The sequence below is a fragment of the Cibotium barometz genome, chromosome 36, assembly GCF_041138505.1.
Source record: "Cibotium barometz isolate CiBa-2024 chromosome 36, ASM4113850v1, whole genome shotgun sequence".
Classification (NCBI taxonomy): domain Eukaryota; kingdom Viridiplantae; phylum Streptophyta; class Polypodiopsida; order Cyatheales; family Cibotiaceae; genus Cibotium; species Cibotium barometz.
Window position 1 is genome coordinate 41,847,484 of NC_141081.1, and position 10,335 is coordinate 41,857,818.

Genomic DNA, 10,335 nt, shown 5'->3' on the forward strand with positions numbered 1-10,335 from the left:
CATTCATTCGTATTCATCACATTCACATTCATTCATATCCGTTACATTCATTCTCATCACCATTATATCACATCACTTCTATCCACATCATATCTCATTCATACACATCTCATCTCACGCATCTGTTTATGCATAAAAATCAACTTCAGTGTGGGAATAACACTTTTATAAAAATCCTTTTATGAATCTATTTATGCATGATTCAAATTTAAGAAAAATAACACTTTTGAAATAAAAATAAATCTTTTATGCATCTTTCTATGCATAAATTCAATTTTAATGAGTAACACTTTTGAAATAAAAATAAATCTTTTATGCATCTTTCTATGCATAAATTCAATTTTAATGAGAATAACACTTTAAAAATTAAAATAAATCTTTTATGCATCTTTCTATGCATAAATTTAATTTTAATGAAAGCAACACTTTTGAAATAAAAATAAATCTTTTATGCATCTTTCTATGCATAAATTCAATTTTAATGAGAATAACACTTTTGAAATAAAAATAAATCTTTTATGCATCTTTCTATGCAAAAAATCAGTTTTAATGAAAGCAATACTTTTGAAATAAAAATAAATCTTTTATGCATCTTTCTATGCATAAATTCAATTTTAATGAAAGTAACACTTTTGAAATAAAAATAAATCTTTTATGCATCTTTCTATGCATAAATTCAATTTTAATGAAAGTAACACTTTTGAAATAAAAATAAATCTTTTATGCATCTTTCTATGCATAAATTCGATTTTAATGAGAATAACACTTTTGAAATAAAAATAAATCTTTTATGCATCTTTCTATGCATAAATTCGATTTTAATGAAAGCAACACTTTTGAAATAAAAATAAATCTTTTATGCATCTTTCTATGCATAAAATCAATTTTAATGAAAGCAAGGCTTTTGAAATAAAAATAAATCTTTTATGCATCTTTCTATGCATAAATTCAATTTTAATGAAAGCAACACTTTTGAAATAAAAATAAATATTTTATGCATCTTTCTATGCATAAATTTAATTTTAATGAGAAAAATACTTTTGAAATAAAAATAAATCTTTTATGCATCTTTCCATGCATAAATTCAATTTTAATGAGAATAACACTTTTGAAATAAAAATAAATCTTTTATGCATCTTTCTATGCATAAATTCAATTTTAATAAAAGCAACACTTTTGAAATAAAAATAAATCTTTTATGCATCTTTCTATGCATTAAAATTAAACCTAATGAAAATAACACTTTTATAATTAAAAAAATCTTTTAGAATGCACAAATGGTGGGGATTACTCTTTTAGAATAACATAAAGATAAACTTTATTTCCACAAAATTTAAGAAAATTTTACGATAACCTCCTTTGTATGGCTGACCATTTCTCAATTTTTACATTCTAATATCACTTTAAATTAATCCCAAGTTGAAGTAAAGCACTCTAATCTACTCAATTTTTCACTTTCTAAAGAGTAAACAATAAGAAAAGTTTAAATTAATTTATTTGTTATTCATTTTAGGATAAAGAAAGGCTGAATTCTTAATGGTGAAGAGAAGGGGGAAGCCTTTTCATCAAGGCATAATCATCAAGATTCACTTTAATCAACAAAAAAAGCAAAGAAATCGGAAAACCATAGATTAGAATTTAAAAAAAAGTATAATTTTTAACTTACAACAAGGAGTTTTGTGAGCTTTCCTTTGGCTTGAGGGATTGAGGGTTCTACTCTTGTTTGGATCAAGAGTGGCCACCAATTCTTTGTAGAGGATTTAGTCAAGTGAATTCAATGTTTTTGGCTCTGGGGAGGAGTAGAGTGTAACAGTGCATAAACACTATTAACCTTTTTCAAAAGAGAGGCTTCTATTTATAGGAAAAAATGAGCCTCTAGCCAAGCAAACTGACTCTAAAATTTTCCAGATCAGTTTGGTCAATTTTTGACCATTTTTGGGTCTATTTAGCTCACTTTTTGGATCTAGTTGAAATAGGAGAGAGGAGAGATGAAAATATCTCATTATTTATGAGTTTAAAACTCCTCCACACATGTGAAATAGGCACCTCCTTCATGAGGAAAAATCCCCACACTGAGGTGTCAAAAATGCATCATTTTCTCTAAATATCTCTTCTTTTTTAACTAATAAACCTTGTCCTTAGTCAACTCTTCATCTTAAGTAAGCATTTACTCATTTTTTGGGGGTTTTCTTTTATTCTTCAATTTATCTCCTCCCTACATTTGGATTAATCTTATTGGTCCATAGGAACCTTAATTAGAGCATAATTCAAAATTTTTTGAAAATCTAGACCCTTAGGCTAAGGTCCTTTATACCTATTTTTAATTAATTCCAATTGCACATTGGAAAGTTCTTTTTGAATTTCTATTTCAAGGGAAGCCATTTTAGACACGGAGGATTTTTATATCTAGAAATATCTCAATTTTGAGTCACCTCCCTCTAGACATTTTCTCTCTCTACGCCAAAACAGGATTTTTCTTTTGTTTCAGAGAGGGGAATAATTATAAGATCAGAAGGGGAGGTTCTTACACCTGCACACCTCAAAAGCTGGAGGGAGGAATCTTACAGAAGGCATGTTAGCACAGGATAACTTATAGCTCTACTAAAAGAATACATGGTACCGACAACTCCCACATGCCATCTGCTGCTACTACCACCAATTCCACCATGAGGAAGCTTAATAGCAACCACCACCACCTCTATAGTCACTAGCAGTGGAGGAAATGCACAAATAAATAAACAGGTGAAGGAGCTATGGAATAAAGTACACAACGTGACAGAGCAATTAAATGAAAAAATGTGGTCCCTAGGAAGTAGACAAGCACTGGCAGGAGAATAAAAGGGTGGTTCCAGTCAGACCACACTAGGCCACCCCCACCCATCCATCAATCATTATGATCAAGCTTTGAGGTAGCTCTAGAATGCACAAACAAAAGGCACACAGTGAGATTGGTGTGGCACCTGAAGAACTGGCTGGAGAACATAGGCCAACAGTAAAATTGTAGTGTATAGACAATAGTGCACGGATGACAATGCACATGCATGCTTATTGTAATCATATGTATACTATTGTAATAGTCTGATAACATAATGCTCTTGTAACAGTAAGGGCGATGATGGGATGGGACAAGAAGAGAGTCCTTCCAAGATAGTAAAGGAGAAAGTAGTTAGCAATTAAGAGATAGAGATATAGAGGGATAGAGAGAATAGTCGGTACAGAGATAGTTTTGAGCAGAGTAGAATTGTACAAGTTTAAGGAGCATAATAATACAGAGTGCTTAAACATTATTCATTGTGTACTATCTAAGTGAGCAAGTGAGAGTGAGCTTTTGTGTTTTTTGTGTGTATTCTCTGATCAATCTATGAGCTTGTGAGTTCTGAACCCTTTGGGCTCAGGCATTGACATATTTACTTCCAACTAGTAGTGATTGTCTTGCCTATCGGATTTACCACCCACAACATGTAATTCCACCTCCGTGTCTTCATCCAGATCTATGTCCAAATCACTTACACTTATTTAGTCTAAGTAGTATACATACTCAAAATCTTCTTCACTTTGCTTGTTTTGTGAAACAACAACACTAGTAGGTGAGATAAAGATTTTCATTCTTTGAGTTCCTCATCATTTTGAATCCTTTGGGCATGGCTAGTGCACAACCCAGTCAAGGGTGGAATTCCTTGATGAGAAAATTCAATTCTTAGATGACATGCCAGATAATGAAGTTACACTTGTGGATCCTCGGATTGTTGGCTGCCAACTTATTGGTAAATCGGTGTCCTCTCAGCGTAACTGGGTGACTCTACACGCCCCTCCAAGGAATAACGCTTTGGGTTTAGTCAACAGTTTGTCACTTCTCCAAATGACACAACCTCTTAGATGATGGCATGGTGGCTCTCTTGCTGAAATGGCATTCGGGATAATGACGAATCATTGCGCTAGGGTTTCTACATCATGTCCCTCTCACAGCATAGCCAATGTTCCCTCATATGGGAGGAGACTCGACATTAACACGAGCGGTGCTAGTCAATCAAGTGTCAATTTTCCCAATCAAATGATGAGTGGATCAATTTTTTGAGTTCCTTGGCATTTTGACAAATCCTTTGGGCATGGGTAGTGCGTAACCTAGTCGGGGGAAACATTTGTTGATATGGAAAGTCAATTCTTGGATGATATGCTAGATAATAAAGTTCCACTTATAGATCCTTGGATTTTTCCCGCCAACTTATTAGTAAAGCCGGCATCCTCTTGGCGTAACTGGGTGACTTAGTGACCCCCTCTAGGGAATAATGCTTCAGGTTTAGTCAGTGTTTTGCCACTTCGTCGAATGACATAACCTCCAAGTGATGGCATGGTGGTTCTCTTGCTAAAATGGAGTTTTTCTTTGCAGCCAATTTTCTATCATTATGCTGGGGTTTTTGCGTCATGTCCCTAATGCCACGTGACCAATGTTCCCTCATATGACAAGAGGAGAACTGACATTGATACGGGTAATTATAGTCAATCAAGTGCTAGTTTACCAATCAATATGATGAGACGGATCAATTCTTTGAGTTCCTTTAGATTCCACCAAATCCTTTGGGCATTAGTAGTGCACAACCCAGTTAGGGGTAGAATCCCTTAATGTGGAAAATCAAGTCTCGGACGACATGCTGTTGGATAATGAAGTTCCACTTATGGATCCTCAAATGTTTTGCCCCGCCAACTTATTGGTAAAATTGGCATCCTCTTGACACAACTTGGTGACTCTGCGACCCCCTCCAAGAATAACACTTTGGGTTTAGTCAATGGCTTTTTCCCCTTCTCCAAATGGCACAACCTCATGAGAAAATAAAACACCCCATCTTAAAACAAAAGAATTTAGAGGATCCTAATACTCATGTGATTACATTCGAGAGTTGTTAGCACTCCAAAAATAATCAAAATTGACTAGTGTTTGCATCCACCTTGGAATCCAAAGTCAGTGATGGAAAGCACAATCTGGATTATTATTTTGCCAATTATGGAGCATTAGGAGATGCATTTCTTTAGCGGTATTGCACTACTAATACATATTCGGAGGTGCTGCTAGATAAGCTTCGATCACTCTAATTAAAAAAGGTTACCAATGGAGGGTTATGTAGAAAACTTTTGCCAGACGGATGGATCTAGCCAATTGCCCATCTAATGAGTAGTTCCTGAAGTAATAGTCATAGCCAAGTCACAACAAATTCTTGGCATTCTACTTGATGGAGGGTTTGAAGTATATATTATCTCAGACACTATGTGCAAGGATTTGGGGCTCATGGAGCTAGAACTAATACTCATGTGATTACATTCGATCATTGTTGGCGCTCTAAAAATAATCAAAATCGACTAGTGTTTGCATCCACCTTGGAATCCAAAGTCGGTGATGGAAAGCACAATATGCGGATGATTATTTTGCCAATTATGGAGCATTAGGAGATGCATTTCTTTAATGGGATTGCACTACTAATACATCTTTGGAGGTGTTGCTAGATAAGCTTCGATCACTCTAGTAAAAAGGTTACCGATGGAGGGTTATGTAGAAAAAAATTTCTAGATAGATGGATCTACCAAATTTCCCATCTAATGAGTAGTTCCTGAAGTAATAGTCATAGCCAAGTCACAACACATTCTTAGCATTCTACTTGATGGAGGGTCTAAAGTAAATATTACCTTAGACACTATGTGCAAGGAGTTGGGGCTCATGGAGTTAGAACTCGCTCCTTTCTGAGTTAGGATGGTGAATCAAAGGCATGTAAAACACATAGGGCTGATCCACAGAGTACATATCCAAACCAAATTGCAGGATGTGATTATTCCGTAGTGTTTGTGGTAATGCAAATGGAGAAAATGGTTGGAGCCTATCCGATGCTGAGTGGGGCGACCATGGCTACAACAAGAGAAAATAAAGCATAATTGAGCCATTAATCAGATAATGTTGCAAAAGATAACAAGAATATTAGGCTTACAATTGTGGGCTGTTCCAACAAAAAAGACACTAAATCCAATAGACCACTTTTTGTCGAAGTTTTAAATTGCCTAGTAGGGGAGTGGAGGAGGATGAAGAAGAAAAGATAATAAATGAAAATCCATATTTATTCTCACTTGTGAGTGCCCCCTCCAAGGTCGCTGGCGGTGGAAGCAGCGTCACCCTCTCACGCACAGTAGGGATCCACACTCAAGGCCTCAAGCAGCACGGATATCCGGACAAGAGACTAGCCCAGCGGTTCCTCCAAAACCAAACTCGAAAAACCTTCCCTCTCCCCGAAGGCATGAGCGATTCCACCAAGAAATCATATAACGTGAGAATTGATCTAAAGAGTCAAAGTCTTAACCTACCAAGCTGATCCGACCGAACCCGAAAGTCACATGGTCAGATCAAGGAAGAGACTTGCACTTGGTTAACGTAACTTAATTTTAACTATTTGTATCGCAGGAATCCCTTGATCCAGCCTAACCCCAACGACACATGGGTTAGCCAACCGCCCAACCACAGTATTGGTGGGATTTCTTTAAAAAAATTGGGTTATGTTTTGCCCGGGTATCGAGGAAAAGAGTTCCCTTACCCCTTGGCTGGTGCTTCAAGCAAAATTCAAGGTAGTCATACCACTTACACACCCAATATAAAATTGCCATTTTAACAGATTTGGTTGTCTTTAAAACAATCAATGAAATCATAGTATTACTAATCATAATCCTCCAAAATATTGAGTCCATTGTTTTACAAAATGTTTCATCCGGACTCTCCGTTGAAGACCAGCTGGTCAACCAATGAGATCCAATATCAAAATTCAATTCACAAAAGTCATTCTTTTCAGTTCATCCGTATCTCCCTCGACGTACGCATGGGTGTCCTAGCAACCGCGAGCCCGTGCATCACATGGTCAGAACCCTCTAGGATTCTACTTAGGTGTCCGCTTCATTGGTCCTTGCCGCCCATCATACCAGAAGTGCACTATTTTAATCATATCGAGCCTGGTCAAGACCTCGGCAGGCTTTGCCACAAGTGACATTGTTAGGAAAAATTTTGTAAAAGTGTTTTGGGCTTGTGTGCATATGGGATGCATGGCATGCAAAAAAGCTTTGCCCTGAATGCCCTGGCAGGTGTACAGAGTGGATGGTTTTGTAGTAGGCTAGTACATGCATGGTTTTTTTTGGGAGCAGGTGCTTGAGGTTTGAAGTTTTTTTTCATTACAGCAGTGTGTATGGCTACTAGTGGGAAACGACCTTATGATAGGCGGTGCTCTTGGTGGGCTAAAATTAGGAAGCACGTGGTTGCTCAAGCCAGTTGGTAAAAGGATGAGCGTGCACGATCATCAAAGCATGGAAGCGCAGAGAGAGAGGAGAAGTTCTGCAAGGCGCTGCTCTTAGTGATTGTGTATGCCAAGTGTGCTACTGTATCAAGGGCCTGGTGAGGAGGAAGCTTGTTACACACACATACACGCTGCTTCTCTCTCTCTCTCTCGTGATCGGGCTGTAGCCGTAGACAAGGGGAATTTAGTGCATGATGAGATATCAAGGTAGGGGCTGATAGAGTATGATATTGTGCGGGGTGGTACTCTCGTGGCCATGTATGCTTGAAGTGGTGCTGTTTTCAAAAGCCGTCAAGTGCTAGTGGCCATGGCAGCTCATATACATGATTGCTACAGTAGTGGTGGGCTTTCTCAGAGTGATGACGACGAAACACAGAAGCTTTTGCTTCACGCCATCTCACATACATGACACCTTCAAATCAACACACAAGATGTATACTCACAAGGCTGTATGCTTGAAGTGGTGCTGTTTTCAAAAGCCGTCAAGTGCTAGTGGCCATGGCAGCTCATATACATGATTGCTACAGTAGTGGTGGGCTTTCTCAGAGTGATGATGACGACGAAACACAGAAGCTTTTGCTTCATGCCATCTCACATACATGACACCTTCAAATCAACACACAAGATGTATACTCACAAGGCTGTAACAGCCCCCATTCATCTTGGCAACATATACCTAGGCCATGGCTGAGAGCAGCAACCCAACAAAACAACACATCTCTGCTCGCTACTACGAGCTGCACCCCAACAAGGTAAACATCTATTGCTCTACTAGCAACTGCGCCAAACACAATGAACTCTGGGGCCGACAGCAACCCAATGAAGCAATACGCACACACTCTGCTCTCAGAGGCAGCAACTCAATGAAGTAACACACAAAAAGCTCTCTGCTCTCTCAGACACCAGCCGAAACACAGGTGGTGGTGTACGTGGCCAAGGCAGAGGTTATAATCAGGAAGGGGTTGAAGGTCAGACAGGCTATGGAAGTGGTCGTGGTTTTGGCAAGGCTCGAGGAGGCCACTATATGTAAATCCTCTATATCACGTGCATTCAAGGCCTATTTAAAAAGTCCCTTATCTGTGAATTTTTTAGTGAATATAATGTATCCTTTCCTATTCAAATCTGTAAATGTTTTTTTAAAATACAATAAATAAATCCCCTCTGTAAATATATTTCTGTAAGTTTTAAATATTTAAAATATCCTTCTGTTGAACCCACGTGATACTTACATATTTATACGAGTGACCCCCCCCCCCCCGACGAGTGGCAAGGGTATACAGTGACCCCCCCGAGTGGCAAGGGTAGACAGTTTATTCCTACATGTTGGAATTGTGGTGAATTGGGGCATATAAGTCTCGACTGTGAGATAAGCTGCTGCGAATGGGGGGTGATATGTATCCCTTACCCTCTCAGATTCCCAATAGGGCAAATGATTATGGAATTGAAATTAAAGGTGAAGCAGGGACCAGTGGGTTGACAAATGAGGAGAAGGGTAAAACTAAGGTGGTGAATGTGATCACCCTTGAGAAGATGAAGGAGACAGAAGCTGATGTAATGCCTTTGGGGAAACGGACGCCACAGGAAAGGGAAGGCAGGGATGCTGCAGGGCCTAGCAAGAAGAAAGGTAAAGTGAAGGAAGGAGGGGATGTAAAGGTCAAGCGGATGCGGAAGCCTTGTAGGAAGTTTCAAGTGACTGATTTTCCACTAGGGGTTGGGCAAGATGGCTACAATTTGCAGGAGGACATGGTTGGAAGGAAAGCTAATATTACTTTTGGGCAATGATGGAGTTAGCTGCCAAATTAAAAAGTCAGTGGAAAAGTCTCATGAACTCGAGAAAGAAAGAGCCTACCAAGGGGACAGTGATGACTGTTTTATCTGTTGAGGAGTTGCCTGATATATGTCCTGTGGTAGATGTATGGCACCAAGGGGACAGTGATGACTGTTTTATCTGTTGAGGAGTTGCCTGATATATGTCCTGTGGTAGATGTATGGCACAAAGGGAAGAATCTGGGAGAAGGATACATAGATGGTGGTGCACAAATTTGCGGAATCACCTTAGCAACTGTGGAGAGGTTGGGTCTTCATATTACTGAAGCGTCTGGTTTCCATATTAGGTTGGCCAATCACCAGAAGGTCAAATGCTTAGGTGTGATCAAGGGGTTAGAACTGCAGGCTTTTGATGTAAAGGTGCTTGTGGACTATCATGTTATGTCGGTAGGAATGGGTGCGTTTCCCATCATTTTGGGAAGACCACGGTTGAGAGCGGTGAAAGCTGTTCAAGATTGGAGGAAAGGGGTCATTACTCTGTATGACAGGAGAGGGGACAAAAAGCAGTTTAATATGGATAATCAGAAGCTTGTTGATGATGAAGGGGAGGATGAAGCAGATTTGAGTGTTGATGACACGACTAGTAGCACCACTACTAGCAAGGGAATAGAGGATACTTCATCCAGTGAGGAGGATGTAGAGATGGCTACCCTGGTTATTGATGAGGAAGTGCTTGGTGATAAGGTTGCCCAACAAGAGGAGGCCATACAGGAAGAATGTGAGGAAGTGGCGATTGATTTTATGACAGAAGATGCCCTTGAAGAGTATATGTTTTTTGAGGCAGATTTCCTTCAAGATCCTGATGTACTTCCTTTCAAGGATGCTATGGTTGAGATGCAAGTGAATCATGAGCAGATGTATGCATGTTATGTGAAAGAGTATGCTTTTGAGTCTTTGGATGATGTACCTTTGTGGGATGAGTGGGATATAGAAAGTCTGCAAGATGATGAACCTGAGTTGGAATTGGATGATCAGATGTGCATTAATGTTAAGAAAGCCATGAGCAAAATTGATGCTATGAGGGAGGAGCGACATCAGAAGACTATGAACGATGTTGATGCTATGGATGAGATTATGGATGCTGTGATAGATGAATTTCTTATTGGCCTTGATAAAGGTGAACACACAAAGACTGAGGTGGATGTTTTGGCAATGGTGCCTTTTGAAGGGGAGTTTGTTTTGCCTGTAGTGG